Source organism: Channa argus, unplaced genomic scaffold, assembly GCF_033026475.1.
Source record: "Channa argus isolate prfri unplaced genomic scaffold, Channa argus male v1.0 Contig020, whole genome shotgun sequence".
Taxonomy (NCBI): Eukaryota; Metazoa; Chordata; class Actinopteri; order Anabantiformes; family Channidae; genus Channa; species Channa argus.
Genome location: NW_027125239.1, coordinates 330,703 through 356,895, shown reverse-complemented (window position 1 = coordinate 356,895; position 26,193 = coordinate 330,703). Strand labels below are relative to the sequence as shown.

At 41.8% G+C, this 26,193-nt stretch overlaps 27 pseudogenes; all 27 read right to left on the bottom strand.

The window, feature by feature from the left end:
• Positions 1-401: 401 nt before the first annotated feature.
• On the bottom strand, positions 402-520 carry LOC137114798 (5S ribosomal RNA; annotated as a pseudogene).
• Positions 521-1,373: 853 nt separating this feature from the next.
• LOC137114757 (5S ribosomal RNA) lies at positions 1,374-1,492 on the bottom strand (annotated as a pseudogene).
• An 853-nt stretch (positions 1,493-2,345) lies between these two features.
• Positions 2,346-2,464, bottom strand: LOC137114933 (5S ribosomal RNA; annotated as a pseudogene).
• An 856-nt stretch (positions 2,465-3,320) lies between these two features.
• Positions 3,321-3,439, bottom strand: LOC137115177 (5S ribosomal RNA; annotated as a pseudogene).
• Positions 3,440-4,292: 853 nt separating this feature from the next.
• Positions 4,293-4,411, bottom strand: LOC137114552 (5S ribosomal RNA; annotated as a pseudogene).
• An 853-nt stretch (positions 4,412-5,264) lies between these two features.
• Positions 5,265-5,383, bottom strand: LOC137115297 (5S ribosomal RNA; annotated as a pseudogene).
• Positions 5,384-6,236: 853 nt separating this feature from the next.
• LOC137114932 (5S ribosomal RNA) lies at positions 6,237-6,355 on the bottom strand (annotated as a pseudogene).
• An 857-nt stretch (positions 6,356-7,212) lies between these two features.
• Positions 7,213-7,331, bottom strand: LOC137114787 (5S ribosomal RNA; annotated as a pseudogene).
• Positions 7,332-8,184: 853 nt separating this feature from the next.
• On the bottom strand, positions 8,185-8,303 carry LOC137114755 (5S ribosomal RNA; annotated as a pseudogene).
• An 853-nt stretch (positions 8,304-9,156) lies between these two features.
• LOC137114931 (5S ribosomal RNA) lies at positions 9,157-9,275 on the bottom strand (annotated as a pseudogene).
• An 856-nt stretch (positions 9,276-10,131) lies between these two features.
• LOC137115176 (5S ribosomal RNA) lies at positions 10,132-10,250 on the bottom strand (annotated as a pseudogene).
• An 853-nt stretch (positions 10,251-11,103) lies between these two features.
• On the bottom strand, positions 11,104-11,222 carry LOC137114551 (5S ribosomal RNA; annotated as a pseudogene).
• Positions 11,223-12,075: 853 nt separating this feature from the next.
• Positions 12,076-12,194, bottom strand: LOC137115296 (5S ribosomal RNA; annotated as a pseudogene).
• Positions 12,195-13,047: 853 nt separating this feature from the next.
• LOC137114930 (5S ribosomal RNA) lies at positions 13,048-13,166 on the bottom strand (annotated as a pseudogene).
• Positions 13,167-14,023: 857 nt separating this feature from the next.
• LOC137114786 (5S ribosomal RNA) lies at positions 14,024-14,142 on the bottom strand (annotated as a pseudogene).
• Positions 14,143-14,995: 853 nt separating this feature from the next.
• On the bottom strand, positions 14,996-15,114 carry LOC137114754 (5S ribosomal RNA; annotated as a pseudogene).
• An 853-nt stretch (positions 15,115-15,967) lies between these two features.
• LOC137114928 (5S ribosomal RNA) lies at positions 15,968-16,086 on the bottom strand (annotated as a pseudogene).
• Positions 16,087-16,943: 857 nt separating this feature from the next.
• LOC137114736 (5S ribosomal RNA) lies at positions 16,944-17,062 on the bottom strand (annotated as a pseudogene).
• An 856-nt stretch (positions 17,063-17,918) lies between these two features.
• LOC137114753 (5S ribosomal RNA) lies at positions 17,919-18,037 on the bottom strand (annotated as a pseudogene).
• An 853-nt stretch (positions 18,038-18,890) lies between these two features.
• On the bottom strand, positions 18,891-19,009 carry LOC137115247 (5S ribosomal RNA; annotated as a pseudogene).
• An 856-nt stretch (positions 19,010-19,865) lies between these two features.
• LOC137115175 (5S ribosomal RNA) lies at positions 19,866-19,984 on the bottom strand (annotated as a pseudogene).
• Positions 19,985-20,837: 853 nt separating this feature from the next.
• LOC137115295 (5S ribosomal RNA) lies at positions 20,838-20,956 on the bottom strand (annotated as a pseudogene).
• An 854-nt stretch (positions 20,957-21,810) lies between these two features.
• On the bottom strand, positions 21,811-21,929 carry LOC137114927 (5S ribosomal RNA; annotated as a pseudogene).
• Positions 21,930-22,786: 857 nt separating this feature from the next.
• LOC137114735 (5S ribosomal RNA) lies at positions 22,787-22,905 on the bottom strand (annotated as a pseudogene).
• Positions 22,906-23,762: 857 nt separating this feature from the next.
• Positions 23,763-23,881, bottom strand: LOC137114644 (5S ribosomal RNA; annotated as a pseudogene).
• Positions 23,882-24,735: 854 nt separating this feature from the next.
• Positions 24,736-24,854, bottom strand: LOC137114926 (5S ribosomal RNA; annotated as a pseudogene).
• Positions 24,855-25,710: 856 nt separating this feature from the next.
• On the bottom strand, positions 25,711-25,829 carry LOC137115294 (5S ribosomal RNA; annotated as a pseudogene).
• Positions 25,830-26,193: the final 364 nt, after the last annotated feature.

Genomic DNA, 26,193 nt, shown 5'->3' with positions numbered 1-26,193 from the left:
TTATAAACAAATCCACGGCACAAAACCTAACAATTCAAAAATGCTAAATAAGGTTTGGAAACCAAGAAAAGCAAACAGGTGCTGATGCCAGAAAGAGCCTCGCTAGCTGTTGGGAACCGTACTTTTAAAACTCCAGGAAGTGTAGGATGGACCAATCAGCTTCCTGTACTGCCCCCCAATCCGGCCAATCAGGCAGGGCACCTATAAGAACAAGAAAATAAAAACAACACATATGGCCAGGACTGTAACATGGTCTACTAGTAATGAAGCACGATGGTTGGCAAACCAATAAAGTAGCAAAACAGCAATGAAAGAACAAAATTTGATGAAAATATAGAACAATTTCTATGAATAAATAGGCAGTAACACCAGCTTGTGCTGCCCGTAAACCCAAGCAAAGAAGCTTACAGCACGTGGTATTCCCAGGCGGTCTTCCTACCAAGTACTAACAAGGCCCGGCCATATTTGGCTGCTGAGATCGGACGGGATCGGGCGCTTAGAGAGCAGTGTGGCCGTAAGCTGCATTTGACATCATCAACAGCTCTTAAAAACGCTGGAGAAGCAGAATGCATGACACTTGCTAAGAAGAAGATAAATGTGGCAAAGTACAAAGTACTATAACTGTACTGGTCTGTTACGCCCCTGTCTAGGGGGTCAGGGTGCAACATACAAAGATAAATTAGCATGTTCCCTCTCCGATCCCCAAACCAAAATCCAGGATCGAGATGTTCCAACAGAATGATATTTATTTTAAACGAAAGAAAGTGACAAACAAAAAATGACACAACTCATGGCGAACCAAGGCCAACATAATAAACAAAATAAGCCATTTCCCACAGAAAGTGCTAGCTAGCCTGATAGAAATAAACAAACCAAAAGACAGTCGCTAACCCTAACTCCCTAATGTGAAAACGGTCCAAAGAAAATGGCAGTTCACCCCTACAGATTTAATACTATTTACAAAATATACAATTTATAACAAAACCACGTCACAAAACCTAACAATTCAAAAATGCTAAATAAGGTTTGGAAACCAAGAACAGCAAACAGGTGCTGATGCCAGAAAGAGCCTCGCTTGCTGTTGGGAACCGTACTTTTAAAACTCCAGGAAGTGTAGGATGGACCAATCAGCTTCCTGTACTGCCCCCCAATCCGGCCAATCAGGCAGGGCACCTATAAGAACAAGAAAATAAAAACAACACATATGGCCAGGACCGTAACATGGTCTACTAGTAATGAAGCACGATGGTTGGCAAACCAATAAAGTAGCAAAACAGCAATGAAAGAACAAAATTTGATGAAAATATAGAACAATTTCTATGAATAAATAGGCAGTAACACCAGCTTGTGCTGCCCGTAAACCTAAGCAAAAAAGCTTACAGCACCTGGTATTCCCAGGCGGTCTTCCTACCAAGTTCTAACCAGGCTCGGCTCTATTTGGCTGCCGAGATCGGACGAGATCGAGCGCTTAGAGAGCGGTGGGGCCGTAAGCTGCATTTGACATCATCAACAGCTCTTAAAAACGCTGGAGAAGCAGAATGCATGACACTTGCTAAGAAGAAGATAAATGTGGCAAAGTACAAAGTACTATAACTGTACTGGTCTGTTACGCCCCTGTCTAGGGGGTCAGGGTGCAACATACAAAGATAAATTAGCATGTTCCCTCTCCGATCCCCAAACCAAAATCCAGGATCGAGATGTTCCAACAGAATGATATTTATTTTAAACGAAAGAAAGTGACAAACAAAAAATGACACAACTCATGGCGAACCAAGGCCAACATAATAAACAAAATAAGCCATTTCCCACAGAAAGTGCTAGCTAGCCTGATAGAAATAAACAAACCAAAAGACAGTCGCTAACCCTAACTCCCTAATGTGAAAACGGTCCAAAGAAAATGGCAGTTCACCCCTACAGATTTAATACTATTTACAAAATATACAATTTATAACAAAACCACGTCACAAAACCTAACAATTCAAAAATGCTAAATAAGGTTTGGAAACCAAGAACAGCAAACAGGTGCTGATGCCAGAAAGAGCCTCGCTTGCTGTTGGGAACCGTACTTTTAAAACTCCAGGAAGTGTAGGATGGACCAATCAGCTTCCTGTACTGCCCCCCAATCTGGCCAATCAGGCAGGGCACCTATAAGAACAAGAAAATAAAAACAACACATATGGCCAGGACCGTAACATGGTCTACTAGTAATGAAGCACGATGGTTGGCAAACCAATAAAGTAGCAAAACAGCAATGAAAGAACAAAATTTGATGAAAATATAGAACAATTTCTATGAATAAATAGGCAGTAACACCAGCTTGTGCTGCCCGTAAACCCAAGCAAAAAAGCTTACAGCACCTGGTATTCCCAGGCGGTCTTCCTACCAAGTACTAACCAGGCCCGGCTCTATTTGGCTGCCGAGATCGGACGAGATCGGGCGCTTAGAGAGCGGTGTGGCCGTAAGCTGCATTTGACATCATCAACAGCTCTTAAAAACGCTGGAGAAGCAGAATGCATGACACTTGCTAAGAAGAAGATAAATGTGGCAAAGTACAAAGTACTATAACTGTACTGGTCTGTTACGCCCCTGTCTAGGGGGTCAGGGTGCAACATACAAAGATAAATTAGGATGTTCCCTCTCCGGTCTCCAAACCATAATCCAGGATCGAGATGTTCCAACAGAATGATATTTATTTTAAACGAAAGAAAGTGTCAAACAAAACATGACACTACAACTCAGGGCGAACCAAGGCCAACATAATAAACAAAATAAGCCATTTCCCACAGAAAGTGCTAGCTAGCCTGATAGAAATAAACAAACCAAAAGACAGTCGCTAACCCTAACTCCCTAATGTGAAAACGGTCCAAAGAAAATGGCAGTTCACCCCTACAGATTTAATACTATTTACAAAATATACAATTTATAACAAAACCACGTCACAAAACCTAACAATTCAAAAATGCTAAATAAGGTTTGGAAACCAAGAACAGCAAACAGGTGCTGATGCCAGAAAGAGCCTCGCTTGCTGTTGGGAACCGTACTTTTAAAACTCCAGGAAGTGTAGGATGGACCAATCAGCTTCCTGTACTGCCCCCCAATCCGGCCAATCAGGCAGGGCACCTATAAGAACAAGAAAATAAAAACAACACATATGGCCAGGACCGTAACATGGTCTACTAGTAATGAAGCACGATGGTTGGCAAACCAATAAAGTAGCAAAACAGCAATGAAAGAACAAAATTTGATGAAAATATAGAACAATTTCTATGAATAAATAGGCAGTAACACCAGCTTGTGCTGCCCGTAAACCCAAGCAAAAAAGCTTACAGCACCTGGTATTCCCAGGCGGTCTTCCTACCAAGTACTAACCAGGCCCGGCTCTATTTGGCTGCCGAGATCGGACGAGATCGGGCGCTTAGAGAGCGGTTTGGCCGTAAGCTGCATTTGACATCATCAACAGCTCTTAAAAACGCTAGAGAAGCAGAATGCATGACACTTACTAAGAAGAAGATAAATGTGGCAAAGTACAAAGTACTATAACTGTACTGGTCTGTTACGCCCCTGTCTAGGGGGTCAGGGTGCAACATACAAAGATAAATTAGCATATTCCCTCTCCGATCCCCAAACCAAAATCCAGGATCGAGATGTTCCAACAGAATGATATTTATTTTAAACGAAAGAAAGTGACAAACAAAAAATGACACAACTCATGGCGAACCAAGGCCAACATAATAAACAAAATAAGCCATTTCCCACAGAAAGTGCTAGCTAGCCTGATAGAAATAAACAAACCAAAAGACAGTCGCTAACCCTAACTCCCTAATGTGAAAACGGTCCAAAGAAAATGGCAGTTCACCCCTACAGATTTAATACTATTTACAAAATATACAATTTATAACAAAACCACGTCACAAAACCTAACAATTCAAAAATGCTAAATAAGGTTTGGAAACCAAGAACAGCAAACAGGTGCTGATGCCAGAAAGAGCCTCGCTTGCTGTTGGGAACCGTACTTTTAAAACTCCAGGAAGTGTAGGATGGACCAATCAGCTTCCTGTACTGCCCCCCAATCCGGCCAATCAGGCAGGGCACCTATAAGAACAAGAAAATAAAAACAACACATATGGCCAGGACCGTAACATGGTCTACTAGTAATGAAGCACGATGGTTGGCAAACCAATAAAGTAGCAAAACAGCAATGAAAGAACAAAATTTGATGAAAATATAGAACAATTTCTATGAATAAATAGGCAGTAACACCAGCTTGTGCTGCCCGTAAACCCAAGCAAAAAAGCTTACAGCACCTGGTATTCCCAGGCGGTCTTCCTACCAAGTACTAACCAGGCCCGGTTCTATTTGGCTGCCGAGATCGGACGAGATCGGGCGCTTAGAGAGCGGTGTGGCCGTAAGCTGCATTTGACATCATCAACAGCTCTTAAAAACGCTGGAGAAGCAGAATGCATGACACTTGCTAAGAAGAAGATAAATGTGGCAAAGTACAAAGTACTATAACTGTACTGGTCTTTTACGCCCCTGTCTAGGGGGTCAGGGTGCAACATACAAAGATAAATTAGCATGTTCCCTCTCCGATCCCCAAACCAAAATCCAGGATCGAGATGTTCCAACAGAATGATATTTATTTTAAACGAAAGAAAGTGACAAACAAAAAATGACACAACTCAGGGCGAACCAAGGCCAACATAATAAACAAAATAAGCCATTTCCCACAGAAAGTGCTAGCTAGCCTGATAGAAATAAACAAACCAAAAGACAGTCGCTAACCCTAACTCCCTAATGTGAAAACGGTCCAAAGAAAATGGCAGTTCACCCCTACAGATTTAATACTATTTACAAAATATACAATTTATAACAAAACCACGTCACAAAACCTAACAATTCAAAAATGCTAAATACGGTTTGGAAACCAAGAACAGCAAACAGGTGCTGATGCCAGAAAGAGCCTCGCTTGCTGTTGGGAACCGTACTTTTAAAACTCCAGGAAGTGTAGGATGGACCAATCAGCTTCCGGTACTGCCCCCCAATCCGGCCAATCAGGCAGGGCACCTATAAGAACAAGAAAATAAAAACAACACATATGGCCAGGACCGTAACATGGTCTACTAGTAATGAAGCACGATGGTTGGCAAACCAATAAAGTAGCAAAACAGCAATGAAAGAACAAAATTTGATGAAAATATAGAACAATTTCTATGAATAAATAGGCAGTAACACCAGCTTGTGCTGCCCGTAAACCCAAGCAAAAAAGCTTACAGCACCTGGTATTCCCAGGCGGTCTTCCTACCAAGTACTAACCAGGCCCGGCTCTATTTGGCTGCCGAGATCGGACGAGATCGGGCGCTTAGAGAGCGGTGGGGCCGTAAGCTGCATTTGACATCATCAACAGCTCTTAAAAACGCTGGAGAAGCAGAATGCATGACACTTGCTAAGAAGAAGATAAATGTGGCAAAGTACAAAGTACTATAACTGTACTGGTCTGTTACGCCCCTGTCTAGGGGGTCAGGGTGCAACATACAAAGATAAATTAGCATGTTCCCTCTCCGATCCCCAAACCAAAATCCAGGATCGAGATGTTCCAACAGAATGATATTTATTTTAAACGAAAGAAAGTGACAAACAAAAAATGACACAACTCATGGCGAACCAAGGCCAACATAATAAACAAAATAAGCCATTTCCCACAGAAAGTGCTAGCTAGCCTGATAGAAATAAACAAACCAAAAGACAGTCGCTAACCCTAACTCCCTAATGTGAAAACGGTCCAAAGAAAATGGCAGTTCACCCCTACAGATTTAATACTATTTACAAAATATACAATTTATAACAAAACCACGTCACAAAACCTAACAATTCAAAAATGCTAAATAAGGTTTGGAAACCAAGAACAGCAAACAGGTGCTGATGCCAGAAAGAGCCTCGCTTGCTGTTAGGAACCGTACTTTTAAAACTCCAGGAAGTGTAGGATGGACCAATCAGCTTCCTGTACTGCCCCCCAATCCGGCCAATCAGGCAGGGCACCTATAAGAACAAGAAAATAAAAACAACACATATGGCCAGGACCGTAACATGGTCTACTAGTAATGAAGCACGATGGTTGGCAAACCAATAAAGTAGCAAAACAGCAATGAAAGAACAAAATTTGATGAAAATATAGAACAATTTCTATGAATAAATAGGCAGTAACACCAGCTTGTGCTGCCCGTAAACCCAAGCAAAAAAGCTTACAGCACCTGGTATTCCCAGGCGGTCTTCCTACCAAGTACTAACCAGGCCCGGCTCTATTTGGCTGCCGAGATCGGACGAGATCGGGCGCTTAGAGAGCGGTGTGGCCGTAAGCTGCATTTGACATCATCAACAGCTCTTAAAAACGCTGGAGAAGCAGAATGCATGACACTTGCTAAGAAGAAGATAAATATGGCAAAGTACAAAGTACTATAACTGTACTGGTCTGTTACGCCCCTGTCTAGGGGGTCAGGGTGAAACAGACAAAGATAAATTTGGATGTTCCCTCTCCGATCCTCAAACCAAAATCCAGGATTGAGATGTTCCAACAGAATGATATTTATTTTAAACGAAAGAAAGTGTCAAACAAAACATGACTCTACAACTCAGGGCGAACCAAGGCCAACATAATAAACAAAATAAGCCATTTCCCACCGAAAGTGTTAGCTAGCCTGATAGAAATAAACAAACCAAAAGATAGTCGCTAACCCTAACTCCCTAATGTGAAAACACTCCAAAGAAAATGGCAGTTCACCCCTACAGATTTAATACTATTTACAAAATATACAATTTATAAACAAATCCACGGCACAAAACCTAACAATTCAAAAATGCTAAATAAGGTTTGGAAACCAAGAAAAGCAAACAGGTGCTGATGCCAGAAAGAGCCTCGCTAGCTGTTGGGAACCGTACTTTTAAAACTCCAGGAAGTGTAGGATGGACCAATCAGCTTCCTGTACTGCCCCCCAATCCGGCCAATCAGGCAGGGCACCTATAAGAACAAGAAAATAAAAACAACACATATGGCCAGGACTGTAACATGGTCTACTAGTAATGAAGCACGATGGTTGGCAAACCAATAAAGTAGCAAAACAGCAATGAAAGAACAAAATTTGATGAAAATATAGAACAATTTCTATGAATAAATAGGCAGTAACACCAGCTTGTGCTGCCCGTAAACCCAAGCAAAGAAGCTTACAGCACGTGGTATTCCCAGGCGGTCTTCCTACCAAGTACTAACAAGGCCCGGCCATATTTGACTGCTGAGATCGGACGGGATCGGGCGCTTAGAGAGCAGTGTGGCCGTAAGCTGCATTTGACATCATCAACAGCTCTTAAAAACGCTGGAGAAGCAGAATGCATGACACTTGCTAAGAAGAAGATAAATGTGGCAAAGTACAAAGTACTATAACTGTACTGGTCTGTTACGCCCCTGTCTAGGGGGTCAGGGTGCAACATACAAAGATAAATTAGCATGTTCCCTCTCCGATCCCCAAACCAAAATCCAGGATCGAGATGTTCCAACAGAATGATATTTATTTTAAACGAAAGAAAGTGACAAACAAAAAATGACACAACTCATGGCGAACCAAGGCCAACATAATAAACAAAATAAGCCATTTCCCACAGAAAGTGCTAGCTAGCCTGATAGAAATAAACAAACCAAAAGACAGTCGCTAACCCTAACTCCCTAATGTGAAAACGGTCCAAAGAAAATGGCAGTTCACCCCTACAGATTTAATACTATTTACAAAATATACAATTTATAACAAAACCACGTCACAAAACCTAACAATTCAAAAATGCTAAATAAGGTTTGGAAACCAAGAACAGCAAACAGGTGCTGATGCCAGAAAGAGCCTCGCTTGCTGTTGGGAACCGTACTTTTAAAACTCCAGGAAGTGTAGGATGGACCAATCAGCTTCCTGTACTGCCCCCCAATCCGGCCAATCAGGCAGGGCACCTATAAGAACAAGAAAATAAAAACAACACATATGGCCAGGACCGTAACATGGTCTACTAGTAATGAAGCACGATGGTTGGCAAACCAATAAAGTAGCAAAACAGCAATGAAAGAACAAAATTTGATGAAAATATAGAACAATTTCTATGAATAAATAGGCAGTAACACCAGCTTGTGCTGCCCGTAAACCTAAGCAAAAAAGCTTACAGCACCTGGTATTCCCAGGCGGTCTTCCTACCAAGTTCTAACCAGGCTCGGCTCTATTTGGCTGCCGAGATCGGACGAGATCGAGCGCTTAGAGAGCGGTGGGGCCGTAAGCTGCATTTGACATCATCAACAGCTCTTAAAAACGCTGGAGAAGCAGAATGCATGACACTTGCTAAGAAGAAGATAAATGTGGCAAAGTACAAAGTACTATAACTGTACTGGTCTGTTACGCCCCTGTCTAGGGGGTCAGGGTGCAACATACAAAGATAAATTAGCATGTTCCCTCTCCGATCCCCAAACCAAAATCCAGGATCGAGATGTTCCAACAGAATGATATTTATTTTAAACGAAAGAAAGTGACAAACAAAAAATGACACAACTCATGGCGAACCAAGGCCAACATAATAAACAAAATAAGCCATTTCCCACAGAAAGTGCTAGCTAGCCTGATAGAAATAAACAAACCAAAAGACAGTCGCTAACCCTAACTCCCTAATGTGAAAACGGTCCAAAGAAAATGGCAGTTCACCCCTACAGATTTAATACTATTTACAAAATATACAATTTATAACAAAACCACGTCACAAAACCTAACAATTCAAAAATGCTAAATAAGGTTTGGAAACCAAGAACAGCAAACAGGTGCTGATGCCAGAAAGAGCCTCGCTTGCTGTTGGGAACCGTACTTTTAAAACTCCAGGAAGTGTAGGATGGACCAATCAGCTTCCTGTACTGCCCCCCAATCTGGCCAATCAGGCAGGGCACCTATAAGAACAAGAAAATAAAAACAACACATATGGCCAGGACCGTAACATGGTCTACTAGTAATGAAGCACGATGGTTGGCAAACCAATAAAGTAGCAAAACAGCAATGAAAGAACAAAATTTGATGAAAATATAGAACAATTTCTATGAATAAATAGGCAGTAACACCAGCTTGTGCTGCCCGTAAACCCAAGCAAAAAAGCTTACAGCACCTGGTATTCCCAGGCGGTCTTCCTACCAAGTACTAACCAGGCCCGGCTCTATTTGGCTGCCGAGATCGGACGAGATCGGGCGCTTAGAGAGCGGTGTGGCCGTAAGCTGCATTTGGAATCATCAACAGCTCTTAAAAACGCTGGAGAAGCAGAATGCATGACACTTGCTAAGAAGAAGATAAATGTGGCAAAGTACAAAGTACTATAACTGTACTGGTCTGTTACGCCCCTGTCTAGGGGGTCAGGGTGCAACATACAAAGATAAATTAGGATGTTCCCTCTCCGGTCTCCAAACCATAATCCAGGATCGAGATGTTCCAACAGAATGATATTTATTTTAAACGAAAGAAAGTGTCAAACAAAACATGACACTACAACTCAGGGCGAACCAAGGCCAACATAATAAACAAAATAAGCCATTTCCCACAGAAAGTGCTAGCTAGCCTGATAGAAATAAACAAACCAAAAGACAGTCGCTAACCCTAACTCCCTAATGTGAAAACGGTCCAAAGAAAATGGCAGTTCACCCCTACAGATTTAATACTATTTACAAAATATACAATTTATAACAAAACCACGTCACAAAACCTAACAATTCAAAAATGCTAAATAAGGTTTGGAAACCAAGAACAGCAAACAGGTGCTGATGCCAGAAAGAGCCTCGCTTGCTGTTGGGAACCGTACTTTTAAAACTCCAGGAAGTGTAGGATGGACCAATCAGCTTCCTGTACTGCCCCCCAATCCGGCCAATCAGGCAGGGCACCTATAAGAACAAGAAAATAAAAACAACACATATGGCCAGGACCGTAACATGGTCTACTAGTAATGAAGCACGATGGTTGGCAAACCAATAAAGTAGCAAAACAGCAATGAAAGAACAAAATTTGATGAAAATATAGAACAATTTCTATGAATAAATAGGCAGTAACACCAGCTTGTGCTGCCCGTAAACCCAAGCAAAAAAGCTTACAGCACCTGGTATTCCCAGGCGGTCTTCCTACCAAGTACTAACCAGGCCCGGCTCTATTTGGCTGCCGAGATCGGACGAGATCGGGCGCTTAGAGAGCGGTTTGGCCGTAAGCTGCATTTGACATCATCAACAGCTCTTAAAAACGCTAGAGAAGCAGAATGCATGACACTTACTAAGAAGAAGATAAATGTGGCAAAGTACAAAGTACTATAACTGTACTGGTCTGTTACGCCCCTGTCTAGGGGGTCAGGGTGCAACATACAAAGATAAATTAGCATATTCCCTCTCCGATCCCCAAACCAAAATCCAGGATCGAGATGTTCCAACAGAATGATATTTATTTTAAACGAAAGAAAGTGACAAACAAAAAATGACACAACTCATGGCGAACCAAGGCCAACATAATAAACAAAATAAGCCATTTCCCACAGAAAGTGCTAGCTAGCCTGATAGAAATAAACAAACCAAAAGACAGTCGCTAACCCTAACTCCCTAATGTGAAAACGGTCCAAAGAAAATGGCAGTTCACCCCTACAGATTTAATACTATTTACAAAATATACAATTTATAACAAAACCACGTCACAAAACCTAACAATTCAAAAATGCTAAATAAGGTTTGGAAACCAAGAACAGCAAACAGGTGCTGCTGCCAGAAAGAGCCTCGCTTGCTGTTGGGAACCGTACTTTTAAAACTCCAGGAAGTGTAGGATGGACCAATCAGCTTCCTGTACTGCCCCCCAATCCGGCCAATCAGGCAGGGCACCTATAAGAACAAGAAAATAAAAACAACACATATGGCCAGGACCGTAACATGGTCTACTAGTAATGAAGCACGATGGTTGGCAAACCAATAAAGTAGCAAAACAGCAATGAAAGAACAAAATTTGATGAAAATATAGAACAATTTCTATGAATAAATAGGCAGTAACACCAGCTTGTGCTGCCCGTAAACCCAAGCAAAAAAGCTTACAGCACCTGGTATTCCCAGGCGGTCTTCCTACCAAGTACTAACCAGGCCCGGTTCTATTTGGCTGCCGAGATCGGACGAGATCGGGCGCTTAGAGAGCGGTGTGGCCGTAAGCTGCATTTGACATCATCAACAGCTCTTAAAAACGCTGGAGAAGCAGAATGCATGACACTTGCTAAGAAGAAGATAAATGTGGCAAAGTACAAAGTACTATAACTGTACTGGTCTTTTACGCCCCTGTCTAGGGGGTTAGGGTGCAACATACAAAGATAAATTAGCATGTTCCCTCTCCGATCCCCAAACCAAAATCCAGGATCGAGATGTTCCAACAGAATGATATTTATTTTAAACGAAAGAAAGTGACAAACAAAAAATGACACAACTCAGGGCGAACCAAGGCCAACATAATAAACAAAATAAGCCATTTCCCACAGAAAGTGCTAGCTAGCCTGATAGAAATAAACAAACCAAAAGACAGTCGCTAACCCTAACTCCCTAATGTGAAAACGGTCCAAAGAAAATGGCAGTTCACCCCTACAGATTTAATACTATTTACAAAATATACAATTTATAACAAAACCACGTCACAAAACCTAACAATTCAAAAATGCTAAATACGGTTTGGAAACCAAGAACAGCAAACAGGTGCTGATGCCAGAAAGAGCCTCGCTTGCTGTTGGGAACCGTACTTTTAAAACTCCAGGAAGTGTAGGATGGACCAATCAGCTTCCTGTACTGCCCCCCAATCCGGCCAATCAGGCAGGGCACCTATAAGAACAAGAAAATAAAAACAACACATATGGCCAGGACCGTAACATGGTCTACTAGTAATGAAGCACGATGGTTGGCAAACCAATAAAGTAGCAAAACAGCAATGAAAGAACAAAATTTGATGAAAATATAGAACAATTTCTATGAATAAATAGGCAGTAACACCAGCTTGTGCTGCCCGTAAACCCAAGCAAAAAAGCTTACAGCACCTGGTATTCCCAGGCGGTCTTCCTACCAAGTACTAACCAGGCCCGGCTCTATTTGGCTGCCGAGATCGGACGAGATCGGGCGCTTAGAGAGCGGTGGGGCCGTAAGCTGCATTTGACATCATCAACAGCTCTTAAAAACGCTGGAGAAGCAGAATGCATGACACTTGCTAAGAAGAAGATAAATGTGGCAAAGTACAAAGTACTATAACTGTACTGGTCTGTTACGCCCCTGTCTAGGGGGTCAGGGTGCAACATACAAAGATAAATTAGCATGTTCCCTCTCCGATCCCCAAACCAAAATCCAGGATCGAGATGTTCCAACAGAATGATATTTATTTTAAACGAAAGAAAGTGACAAACAAAAAATGACACAACTCATGGCGAACCAAGGCCAACATAATAAACAAAATAAGCCATTTCCCACAGAAAGTGCTAGCTAGCCTGATAGAAATAAACAAACCAAAAGACAGTCGCTAACCCTAACTCCCTAATGTGAAAACGGTCCAAAGAAAATGGCAGTTCACCCCTACAGATTTAATACTATTTACAAAATATACAATTTATAACAAAACCACGTCACAAAACCTAACAATTCAAAAATGCTAAATAAGGTTTGGAAACCAAGAACAGCAAACAGGTGCTGATGCCAGAAAGAGCCTCGCTTGCTGTTAGGAACCGTACTTTTAAAACTCCAGGAAGTGTAGGATGGACCAATCAGCTTCCTGTACTGCCCCCCAATCCGGCCAATCAGGCAGGGCACCTATAAGAACAAGAAAATAAAAACAACACATATGGCCAGGACCGTAACATGGTCTACTAGTAATGAAGCACGATGGTTGGCAAACCAATAAAGTAGCAAAACAGCAATGAAAGAACAAAATTTGATGAAAATATAGAACAATTTCTATGAATAAATAGGCAGTAACACCAGCTTGTGCTGCCCGTAAACCCAAGCAAAAAAGCTTACAGCACCTGGTATTCCCAGGCGGTCTTCCTACCAAGTACTAACCAGGCCCGGCTCTATTTGGCTGCCGAGATCGGACGAGATCGGGCGCTTAGAGAGCGGTGTGGCCGTAAGCTGCATTTGACATCATCAACAGCTCTTAAAAACGCTGGAGAAGCAGAATGCATGACACTTGCTAAGAAGAAGATAAATATGGCAAAGTACAAAGTACTATAACTGTACTGGTCTGTTACGCCCCTGTCTAGGGGGTCAGGGTGAAACAGACAAAGATAAATTTGGATGTTCCCTCTCCGATCCTCAAACCAAAATCCAGGATTGAGATGTTCCAACAGAATGATATTTATTTTAAACGAAAGAAAGTGTCAAACAAAACATGACTCTACAACTCAGGGCGAACCAAGGCCAACATAATAAACAAAATAAGCCATTTCCCACCGAAAGTGTTAGCTAGCCTGATAGAAATAAACAAACCAAAAGATAGTCGCTAACCCTAACTCCCTAATGTGAAAACACTCCAAAGAAAATGGCAGTTCACCCCTACAGATTTAATACTATTTACAAAATATACAATTTATAAACAAATCCACGGCACAAAACCTAACAATTCAAAAATGCTAAATAAGGTTTGGAAACCAAGAAAAGCAATCAGGTGCTGATGCCAGAAAGAGCCTCGCTAGCTGTTGGGAACCGTACTTTTAAAACTCCAGGAAGTGTAGGATGGACCAATCAGCTTCCTGTACTGCCCCCCAATCCGGCCAATCAGGCAGGGCACCTATAAGAACAAGAAAATAAAAACAACACATATGGCCAGGACTGTAACATGGTCTACTAGTAATGAAGCACGATGGTTGGCAAACCAATAAAGTAGCAAAACAGCAATGAAAGAACAAAATTTGATGAAAATATAGAACAATTTCTATGAATAAATAGGCAGTAACACCAGCTTGTGCTGCCCGTAAACCCAAGCAAAGAAGCTTACAGCACGTGGTATTCCCAGGCGGTCTTCCTACCAAGTACTAACAAGGCCCGGCCATATTTGACTGCTGAGATCGGACGGGATCGGGCGCTTAGAGAGCAGTGTGGCCGTAAGCTGCATTTGACATCATCAACAGCTCTTAAAAACGCTGGAGAAGCAGAATGCATGACACTTGCTAAGAAGAAGATAAATGTGGCAAAGTACAAAGTACTATAACTGTACTGGTCTGTTACGCCCCTGTCTAGGGGGTCAGGGTGCAACATACAAAGATAAATTAGCATGTTCCCTCTCCGATCCCCAAACCAAAATCCAGGATCGAGATGTTCCAACAGAATGATATTTATTTTAAACGAAAGAAAGTGACAAACAAAAAATGACACAACTCATGGCGAACCAAGGCCAACATAATAAACAAAATAAGCCATTTCCCACAGAAAGTGCTAGCTAGCCTGATAGAAATAAACAAACCAAAAGACAGTCGCTAACCCTAACTCCCTAATGTGAAAACGGTCCAAAGAAAATGGCAGTTCACCCCTACAGATTTAATACTATTTACAAAATATACAATTTATAACAAAACCACGTCACAAAACCTAACAATTCAAAAATGCTAAATAAGGTTTGGAAACCAAGAACAGCAAACAGGTGCTGATGCCAGAAAGAGCCTCGCTTGCTGTTGGGAACCGTACTTTTAAAACTCCAGGAAGTGTAGGATGGACCAATCAGCTTCCTGTACTGCCCCCCAATCCGGCCAATCAGGCAGGGCACCTATAAGAACAAGAAAATAAAAACAACACATATGGCCAGGACCGTAACATGGTCTACTAGTAATGAAGCACGATGGTTGGCAAACCAATAAAGTAGCAAAACAGCAATGAAAGAACAAAATTTGATGAAAATATAGAACAATTTCTATGAATAAATAGGCAGTAACACCAGCTTGTGCTGCCCGTAAACCTAAGCAAAAAAGCTTACAGCACCTGGTATTCCCAGGCGGTCTTCCTACCAAGTTCTAACCAGGCTCGGCTCTATTTGGCTGCCGAGATCGGACGAGATCGAGCGCTTAGAGAGCGGTGGGGCCGTAAGCTGCATTTGACATCATCAACAGCTCTTAAAAACGCTGGAGAAGCAGAATGCATGACACTTGCTAAGAAGAAGATAAATGTGGCAAAGTACAAAGTACTATAACTGTACTGGTCTGTTACGCCCCTGTCTAGGGGGTCAGGGTGCAACATACAAAGATAAATTAGCATGTTCCCTCTCCGATCCCCAAACCAAAATCCAGGATCGAGATGTTCCAACAGAATGATATTTATTTTAAACGAAAGAAAGTGACAAACAAAAAATGACACAACTCATGGCGAACCAAGGCCAACATAATAAACAAAATAAGCCATTTCCCACAGAAAGTGCTAGCTAGCCTGATAGAAATAAACAAACCAAAAGACAGTCGCTAACCCTAACTCCCTAATGTGAAAACGGTCCAAAGAAAATGGCAGTTCACCCCTACAGATTTAATACTATTTACAAAATATACAATTTATAACAAAACCACGTCACAAAACCTAACAATTCAAAAATGCTAAATAAGGTTTGGAAACCAAGAACAGCAAACAGGTGCTGATGCCAGAAAGAGCCTCGCTTGCTGTTGGGAACCGTACTTTTAAAACTCCAGGAAGTGTAGGATGGACCAATCAGCTTCCTGTACTGCCCCCCAATCTGGCCAATCAGGCAGGGCACCTATAAGAACAAGAAAATAAAAACAACACATATGGCCAGGACCGTAACATGGTCTACTAGTAATGAAGCACGATGGTTGGCAAACCAATAAAGTAGCAAAACAGCAATGAAAGAACAAAATTTGATGAAAATATAGAACAATTTCTATGAATAAATAGGCAGTAACACCAGCTTGTGCTGCCCGTAAACCCAAGCAAAAAAGCTTACAGCACCTGGTATTCCCAGGCGGTCTTCCTACCAAGTACTAACCAGGCCCGGCTCTATTTGGCTGCCGAGATCGGACGAGATCGGGCGCTTAGAGAGCGGTGTGGCCGTAAGCTGCATTTGACATCATCAACAGCTCTTAAAAACGCTGGAGAAGCAGAATGCATGACACTTGCTAAGAAGAAGATAAATATGGCAAAGTACAAAGTACTATAACTGTACTGGTCTGTTACGCCCCTGTCTAGGGGGTCAGGGTGAAACAGACAAAGATAAATTTGGATGTTCCCTCTCCGATCCTCAAACCATAATCCAGGATCGAGATGTTCCAACAGAATGATATTTATTTTAAACGAAAGAAAGTGTCAAACAAAACATGACTCTACAACTCAGGGCGAACCAAGGCCAACATAATAAACAAAATAAGCCATTTCCCACCGAAAGTGTTAGCTAGCCTGATAGAAATAAACAAACCAAAAGATAGTCGCTAACCCTAACTCCCTAATGTGAAAACACTCCAAAGAAAATGGCAGTTCACCCCTACAGATTTAATACTATTTACAAAATATACAATTTATAAACAAATCCACGGCACAAAACCTAACAATTCAAAAATGCTAAATAAGGTTTGGAAACCAAGAAAAGCAAACAGGTGCTGATGCCAGAAAGAGCCTCGCTAGCTGTTGGGAACCGTACTTTTAAAACTCCAGGAAGTGTAGGATGGACCAATCAGCTTCCTGTACTGCCCCCCAATCCGGCCAATCAGGCAGGGCACCTATAAGAACAAGAAAATAAAAACAACACATATGGCCAGGACTGTAACATGGTCTACTAGTAATGAAGCACGATGGTTGGCAAACCAATAAAGTAGCAAAACAGCAATGAAAGAACAAAATTTGATGAAAATATAGAACAATTTCTATGAATAAATAGGCAGTAACACCAGCTTGTGCTGCCCGTAAACCCAAGCAAAGAAGCTTACAGCACCTGGTATTCCCAGGCGGTCTTCCTACCAAGTACTAACAAGGCCCGGCCATATTTGGCTGCTGAGATCGGACGGGATCGGGCGCTTAGAGAGCAGTGTGGCCGTAAGCTGCATTTGACATCATCAACAGCTCTTAAAAACGCTGGAGAAGCAGAATGCATGACACTTGCTAAGAAGAAGATAAATGTGGCAAAGTACAAAGTACTATAACTGTACTGGTCTGTTACGCCCCTGTCTAGGGGGTCAGGGTGCAACATACAAAGATAAATTAGCATGTTCCCTCTCCGATCCCCAAACCAAAATCCAGGATCGAGATGTTCCAACAGAATGATATTTATTTTAAACGAAAGAAAGTGTCAAACAAAACATGACACTACAACTCAGGGCGAACCAAGGCCAACATAATAAACAAAATAAGCCATTTCCCACAGAAAGTGCTAGCTAGCCTGATAGAAATAAACAAACCAAAAGACAGTCGCTAACCCTAACTCCCTAATGTGAAAACAGTCCAAAGAAAATGGCAGTTCACCCCTACAGATTTAATACTATTTACAAAATATACAATTTATAACAAAACCACGTCACAAAACCTAACAATTCAAAAATGCTAAATAAGGTTTGGAAACCAAGAACAGCAAACAGGTGCTGATGCCAGAAAGAGCCTCGCTTGCTGTTGGGAACCGTACTTTTAAAACTCCAGGAAGTGTAGGATGGACCAATCAGCTTCCTGTACTGCCCCCCAATCCGGCCAATCAGGCAGGGCACCTATAAGAACAAGAAAATAAAAACAACACATATGGCCAGGACCGTAACATGGTCTACTAGTAATGAAGCACGATGGTTGGCAAACCAATAAAGTAGCAAAACAGCAATGAAAGAACAAAATTTGATGAAAATATAGAACAATTTCTATGAATAAATAGGCAGTAACACCAGCTTGTGCTGCCCGTAAACCTAAGCAAAAAAGCTTACAGCACCTGGTATTCCCAGGCGGTCTTCCTACCAAGTTCTAACCAGGCTCGGCTCTATTTGGCTGCCGAGATCGGACGAGATCGAGCGCTTAGAGAGCGGTGGGGCCGTAAGCTGCATTTGACATCATCAACAGCTCTTAAAAACGCTGGAGAAGCAGAATGCATGACACTTGCTAAGAAGAAGATAAATGTGGCAAAGTACAAAGTACTATAACTGTACTGGTCTGTTACGCCCCTGTCTAGGGGGTCAGGGTGCAACATACAAAGATAAATTAGCATGTTCCCTCTCCGATCCCCAAACCAAAATCCAGGATCGAGATGTTCCAACAGAATGATATTTATTTTAAACGAAAGAAAGTGACAAACAAAAAATGACACAACTCATGGCGAACCAAGGCCAACATAATAAACAAAATAAGCCATTTACCACAGAAAGTGCTAGCTAGCCTGATAGAAATAAACAAACCAAAAGACAGTCGCTAACCCTAACTCCCTAATGTGAAAACGGTCCAAAGAAAATGGCAGTTCACCCCTACAGATTTAATACTATTTACAAAATATACAATTTATAACAAAACCACGTCACAAAACCTAACAATTCAAAAATGCTAAATAAGGTTTGGAAACCAAGAACAGCAAACAGGTGCTGATGCCAGAAAGAGCCTCGCTTGCTGTTGGGAACCGTACTTTTAAAACTCCAGGAAGTGTAGGATGGACCAATCAGCTTCCTGTACTGCCCCCCAATCTGGCCAATCAGGCAGGGCACCTATAAGAACAAGAAAATAAAAACAACACATATGGCCAGGACCGTAACATGGTCTACTAGTAATGAAGCACGATGGTTGGCAAACCAATAAAGTAGCAAAACAGCAATGAAAGAACAAAATTTGATGAAAATATAGAACAATTTCTATGAATAAATAGGCAGTAACACCAGCTTGTGCTGCCCGTAAACCCAAGCAAAAAAGCTTACAGCACCTGGTATTCCCAGGCGGTCTTCCTACCAAGTACTAACCAGGCCCGGCTCTATTTGGCTGCCGAGATCGGACGAGATCAGGCGCTTAGAGAGCGGTGTGGCCGTAAGCTGCATTTGACATCATCAACAGCTCTTAAAAACGCTGGAGAAGCAGAATGCATGACACTTGCTAAGAAGAAGATAAATGTGGCAAAGTACAAAGTACTATAACTGTACTGGTCTGTTACGCCCCTGTCTAGGGGGTCAGGGTGCAACATACAAAGATAAATTAGGATGTTCCCTCTCCGGTCTCCAAACCATAATCCAGGATCGAGATGTTCCAACAGAATGATATTTATTTTAAACGAAAGAAAGTGTCAAACAAAACATGACACTACAACTCAGGGCGAACCAAGGCCAACATAATAAACAAAATAAGCCATTTCCCACAGAAAGTGCTAGCTAGCCTGATAGAAATAAACAAACCAAAAGACAGTCGCTAACCCTAACTCCCTAATGTGAAAACGGTCCAAAGAAAATGGCAGTTCACCCCTACAGATTTAATACTATTTACAAAATATACAATTTATAACAAAACCACGTCACAAAACCTAACAATTCAAAAATGCTAAATAAGGTTTGGAAACCAAGAACAGCAAACAGGTGCTGATGCCAGAAAGAGCCTCGCTTGCTGTTGGGAACCGTACTTTTAAAACTCCAGGAAGTGTAGGATGGACCAATCAGCTTCCTGTACTGCCCCCCAATCCGGCCAATCAGGCAGGGCACCTATAAGAACAAGAAAATAAAAACAACACATATGGCCAGGACCGTAACATGGTCTACTAGTAATGAAGCACGATGGTTGGCAAACCAATAAAGTAGCAAAACAGCAATGAAAGAACAAAATTTGATGAAAATATAGAACAATTTCTATGAATAAATAGGCAGTAACACCAGCTTGTGCTGCCCGTAAACCCAAGCAAAAAAGCTTACAGCACCTGGTATTCCCAGGCGGTCTTCCTACCAAGTACTAACCAGGCCCGGCTCTATTTGGCTGCCGAGATCGGACGAGATCGGGCGCTTAGAGAGCGGTTTGGCCGTAAGCTGCATTTGACATCATCAACAGCTCTTAAAAACGCTAGAGAAGCAGAATGCATGACACTTACTAAGAAGAAGATAAATGTGGCAAAGTACAAAGTACTATAACTGTACTGGTCTGTTACGCCCCTGTCTAGGGGGTCAGGGTGCAACATACAAAGATAAATTAGCATGTTCCCTCTCCGATCCCCAAACCAAAATCCAGGATCGAGATGTTCCAACAGAATGATATTTATTTTAAACGAAAGAAAGTGACAAACAAAAAATGACACAACTCATGGCGAACCAAGGCCAACATAATAAACAAAATAAGCCATTTCCCACAGAAAGTGCTAGCTAGCCTGATAGAAATAAACAAACCAAAAGACAGTCGCTAACCCTAACTCCCTAATGTGAAAACGGTCCAAAGAAAATGGCAGTTCACCCCTACAGATTTAATACTATTTACAAAATATACAATTTATAACAAAACCACGTCACAAAACCTAACAATTCAAAAATGCTAAATAAGGTTTGGAAACCAAGAACAGCAAACAGGTGCTGATGCCAGAAAGAGCCTCGCTTGCTGTTGGGAACCGTACTTTTAAAACTCCAGGAAGTGTAGGATGGACCAATCAGCTTCCTGTACTGCCCCCCAATCCGGCCAATCAGGCAGGGCACCTATAAGAACAAGAAAATAAAAACAACACATATGGCCAGGACCGTAACATGGTCTACTAGTAATGAAGCACGATGGTTGGCAAACCAATAAAGTAGCAAAACAGCAATGAAAGAACAAAATTTGATGAAAATATAGAACAATTTCTATGAATAAATAGGCAGTAACACCAGCTTGTGCTGCCCGTAAACCCAAGCAAAAAAGCTTACAGCACCTGGTATTCCCAGGCGGTCTTCCTACCAAGTACTAACCAGGCCCGGCTCTATTTGGCTGCCGAGATCGGACGAGATCGGGCGCTTAGAGAGCGGTGGGGCCGTAAGCTGCATTTGACATCATCAACAGCTCTTAAAAACGCTGGAGAAGCAGAATGCATGACACTTGCTAAGAAGAAGATAAATGTGGCAAAGTACAAAGTACTATAACTGTACTGGTCTGTTACGCCCCTGTCTAGGGGGTCAGGGTGCAACATACAAAGATAAATTAGCATGTTCCCTCTCCGATCCCCAAACCAAAATCCAGGATCGAAATGTTCCAACAGAATGATATTTATTTTAAACGAAAGAAAGTGACAAACAAAAAATGACACAACTCATGGCGAACCAAGGCCAACATAATAAACAAAATAAGCCATTTCCCACAGAAAGTGCTAGCTAGCCTGATAGAAATAAACAAACCAAAAGACAGTCGCTAACCCTAACTCCCTAATGTGAAAACGGTCCAAAGAAAATGGCAGTTCACCCCTACAGATTTAATACTATTTACAAAATATACAATTTATAACAAAACCACGTCACAAAACCTAACAATTCAAAAATGCTAAATAAGGTTTGGAAACCAAGAACAGCAAACAGGTGCTGATGCCAGAAAGAGCCTCGCTTGCTGTTAGGAACCGTACTTTTAAAACTCCAGGAAGTGTAGGATGGACCAATCAGCTTCCTGTACTGCCCCCCAATCCGGCCAATCAGGCAGGGCACCTATAAGAACAAGAAAATAAAAACAACACATATGGCCAGGACCGTAACATGGTCTACTAGTAATGAAGCACGATGGTTGGCAAACCAATAAAGTAGCAAAACAGCAATGAAAGAACAAAATTTGATGAAAATATAGAACAATTTCTATGAATAAATAGGCAGTAACACCAGCTTGTGCTGCCCGTAAACCCAAGCAAAAAAAGCTTACAGCACCTGGTATTCCCAGGCGGTCTTCCTACCAAGTACTAACCAGGCCCGGCTCTATTTGGCTGCCGAGATCGGACGAGATCGGGCGCTTAGAGAGCGGTGTGGCCGTAAGCTGCATTTGACATCATCAACAGCTCTTAAAAACGCTGGAGAAGCAGAATGCATGACACTTGCTAAGAAGAAGATAAATATGGCAAAGTACAAAGTACTATAACTGTACTGGTCTGTTACGCCCCTGTCTAGGGGGTCAGGGTGAAACAGACAAAGATAAATTTGGATGTTCCCTCTCCGATCCTCAAACCAAAATCCAGGATTGAGATGTTCCAACAGAATGATATTTATTTTAAACGAAAGAAAGTGTCAAACAAAACATGACTCTACAACTCAGGGCGAACCAAGGCCAACATAATAAACAAAATAAGCCATTTCCCACCGAAAGTGTTAGCTAGCCTGATACAAATAAACAAACCAAAAGATAGTCGCTAACCCTAACTCCCTAATGTGAAAACACTCCAAAGAAAATGGCAGTTCACCCCTACAGATTTAATACTATTTACAAAATATACAATTTAGAAACAAATCCACGGCACAAAACCTAACAATTCAAAAATGCTAAATAAGGTTTGGAAACCAAGAAAAGCAAACAGGTGCTGATGCCAGAAAGAGCCTCGCTAGCTGTTGGGAACCGTACTTTTAAAACTCCAGGAAGTGTAGGATGGACCAATCAGCTTCCTGTACTGCCCCCCAATCCGGCCAATCAGGCAGGGCACCTATAAGAACAAGAAAATAAAAACAACACATATGGCCAGGACTGTAACATGGTCTACTAGTAATGAAGCACGATGGTTGGCAAACCAATAAAGTAGCAAAACAGCAATGAAAGAACAAAATTTGATGAAAATATAGAACAATTTCTATGAATAAATAGGCAGTAACACCAGCTTGTGCTGCCCGTAAACCCAAGCAAAGAAGCTTACAGCACCTGGTATTCCCAGGCGGTCTTCCTACCAAGTACTAACAAGGCCCGGCCATATTTGGCTGCTGAGATCGGACGGGATCGGGCGCTTAGAGAGCAGTGTGGCCGTAAGCTGCATTTGACATCATCAACAGCTCTTAAAAACGCTGGAGAAGCAGAATGCATGACACTTGCTAAGAAGAAGATAAATGTGGCAAAGTACAAAGTACTATAACTGTACTGGTCTGTTACGCCCCTGTCTAGGGGGTCAGGGTGCAACATACAAAGATAAATTAGCATGTTCCCTCTCCGATCCCCAAACCAAAATCCAGGATCGAGATGTTCCAACAGAATGATATTTATTTTAAACGAAAGAAAGTGTCAAACAAAACATGACACTACAACTCAGGGCGAACCAAGGCCAACATAATAAACAAAATAAGCCATTTCCCACAGAAAGTGCTAGCTAGCCTGATAGAAATAAACAAACCAAAAGACAGTCGCTAACCCTAACTCCCTAATGTGAAAACAGTCCAAAGAAAATGGCAGTTCACCCCTACAGATTTAATACTATTTACAAAATATACAATTTATAAACAAAACCACGGCACAAAACCTAACAATTCAAAAATGCTAAATAAGGTTTGGAAACCAAGAACAGCAAACAGGTGCTGATGCCAGAAAGAGCCTCGCTAGCTGTTGGGAACCGTACTTTTAAAACTCCAGGAAGTGTAGGATGGACCAATCAGCTTCCTGTACTGCCCCCCAATCCGGCCAATCAGGCAGGGCACCTATAAGAACAACAAAATAAAAACAACACATATGGCCAGGACCGTAACATGGTCTACTAGTAATGAAGCACGATGGTTGGCAAACCAATAAAGTAGCAAAACAGCAATGAAAGAACAAAATTTGATGAAAATATAGAACAATTTCTATGAATAAATAGGCAGTAACACCAGCTTGTGCTGCCCGTAAACCCAAGCAAAAAAGCTTACAGCACCTGGTATTCCCAGGCGGTCTTCCTACCAAGTACTAACCAGGCCCGGCTCTATTTGGCTGCCGAGATCGGACGAGATCGGGCACTTAGAGAGCGGTGGGGCCGTAAGCTGCATTTGACATCATCAACAGCTCTTAAAAACGCTGGAGAAGCAGAATGCATGACACTTGCTAAGAAGAAGATAAATGTGGCAAAGTACAAAGTACTATAACTGTACTGGTCTGTTACGCCCCTGTCTAGGGGGTCAGGGTGCAACATACAAAGATAAATTAGCATGTTCCCTCTCCGATCCCCAAACCAAAATCCAGGATCGAGATGTTCCAACAGAATGATATTTATTTTAAACGAAAGAAAGTGACAAACAAAAAATGACACAACTCATGGCGAACCAAGGCCAACATAATAAACAAAATAAGCCATTTCCCACAGAAAGTGCTAGCTAGCCTGATAGAAATAAACAAACCAAAAGACAGTCGCTAACCCTAACTCCCTAATGTGAAAACGGTCCAAAGAAAATGGCAGTTCACCCCTACAGATTTAATACTATTTACAAAATATACAATTTATAAACAAAACCACGGCACAAAACCTAACAATTCAAAAATGCTAAATACGGTTTGGAAACCAAGAACAGCAAACAGGTGCTGATGCCAGAAAGAGCCTCGCTAGCTGTTGGGAACCGTACTTTTAAAACTCCAGGAAGTGTAGGATGGACCAATCAGCTTCCTGTACTGCCCCCCAATCCGGCCAATCAGGCAGGTCACCTATAAGAAAAAGAAAATAAAAACAACACATATGGCCAGGACCGTAACATGGTCTACTAGTAATGAAGCACGATGGTTGGCAAACCAATAAAGTAGCAAAACAGCAATGAAAGAACAAAATTTGATGAAAATATAGAACAATTTCTATGAATAAATAGGCAGTAACACCAGCTTGTGCTGCCCGTAAACCCAAGCAAAAAAGCTTACAGCACCTGGTATTCCCAGGCGGTCTTCCTACCAAGTACTAACCAGGCCCGGCTCTATTTGGCTGCCGAGATCGGACGAGATCGGGCGCTTAGAGAGCGGTGTGGCCGTAAGCTGCATTTGACATCATCAACAGCTCTTAAAAACGCTGGAGAAGCAGAATGCATGACACTTGCTAAGAAGAAGATAAATGTGGCAAAGTACAAAGTACTATAACTGTACTGGTCTGTTACGCCCCTGTCTAGGGGGTCAGGGTGCAACATACAAAGATAAATTAGGATGTTCCCTCTCCGGTCTCCAAACCATAATCCAGGATCGAGATGTTCCAACAGAATGATATTTATTTTAAACGAAAGAAAGTGTCAAACAAAACATGACACTACAACTCAGGGCGAACCAAGGCCAACATAATAAACAAAATAAGCCATTTCCCACAGAAAGTGCTAGCTAGCCTGATAGAATTAAACAAACCAAAAGACAGTCGCTAACCCTAACTCCCTAATGTGAAAACGGTCCAAAGAAAATGGCAGTTCACCCCTACAGATTTAATACTATTTACAAAATATACAATTTATAACAAAACCACGTCACAAAACCTAACAATTCAAAAATGCTAAATAAGGTTTGGAAACCAAGAACAGCAAACAGGTGCTGATGCCAGAAAGAGCCTCGCTTGCTGTTGGGAACCGTACTTTTAAAACTCCAGGAAGTGTAGGATGGACCAATCAGCTTCCTGTACTGCCCCCCAATCCGGCCAATCAGGCAGGGCACCTATAAGAACAAGAAAATAAAAACAACACATATGGCCAGGACCGTAACATGGTCTACTAGTAATGAAGCACGATGGTTGGCAAACCAATAAAGTAGCAAAACAGCAATGAAAGAACAAAATTTGATGAAAATATAGAACAATTTCTATGAATAAATAGGCAGTAACACCAGCTTGTGCTGCCCGTAAACCCAAGCAAAAAAGCTTACAGCACCTGGTATTCCCAGGCGGTCTTCCTACCAAGTACTAACCAGGCCCGGCTCTATTTGGCTGCCGAGATCGGACGAGATCGGGCGCTTAGAGAGCGGTGGGGCCGTAAGCTGCATTTGACATCATCAACAGCTCTTAAAAACGCTGGAGAAGCAGAATGCATGACACTTGCTAAGAAGAAGATAAATGTGGCAAAGTACAAAGTACTATAACTGTACTGGTCTGTTACGCCCCTGTCTAGGGGGTCAGGGTGCAACATACAAAGATAAATTAGCATGTTCCCTCTCCGATCCCCAAACCAAAATCCAGGATCGAGATGTTCCAACAGAATGATATTTATTTTAAACGAAAGAAAGTGACAAACAAAAAATGACACAACTCATGGCGAACCAAGGCCAACATAATAAACAAAATAAGCCATTTCCCACAGAAAGTGCTAGCTAGCCTGATAGAAATAAACAAACCAAAAGACAGT